A 332-nucleotide genomic window follows, 5' to 3' on the forward strand; every position below is an offset into this window, starting at 1 on the left:
AGTGACTTGTGCGCTGGTTGGACACAGGACTACTGTGTCAGAAAAAGCAAAAAGACAGAAAAGGGTTGAAGGAGAAACATTAAAATGTTCCCTATATAGTATGATAACACTAAACTTATAATCTATATTTCACAAATGCAGGAAGCAAATATACACAGTTACTGACTTTCTCTCAACTTTTATTTGATACAATTTTACCAGATTTTTAGGTCATTTTATTTAAATATTTGCTGTGACATCAGTGTCGTTGTTATCATAATCATCAGTAATTATGGAGCAATTTAATTATTGAGACTAGTCAAGATAGTAGTACTATATGTATGGGTAAGAAT

General features: G+C 31.3%; 1 long non-coding RNA gene across 2 annotated transcripts in view; it reads right to left on the bottom strand.

Moving 5' to 3' along the window:
• The window catches only part of LOC118332130, a 9508-nt gene continuing 9176 nt past the window's right edge, over positions 1 to 332 (bottom strand). For both annotated transcript variants that reach the window (XR_004796911.1, XR_004796912.1), the window contains exon 3: positions 1 to 32. This is a non-coding gene — a long non-coding RNA (uncharacterized LOC118332130). The remainder of the gene's footprint in view (positions 33 to 332) is intronic.

Source organism: Morone saxatilis, unplaced genomic scaffold (assembly GCF_004916995.1).
Source record: "Morone saxatilis isolate NCDOM2014 unplaced genomic scaffold, NCSU_SB_2.0 Contig20, whole genome shotgun sequence".
Taxonomy (NCBI): Eukaryota; Metazoa; Chordata; class Actinopteri; family Moronidae; genus Morone; species Morone saxatilis.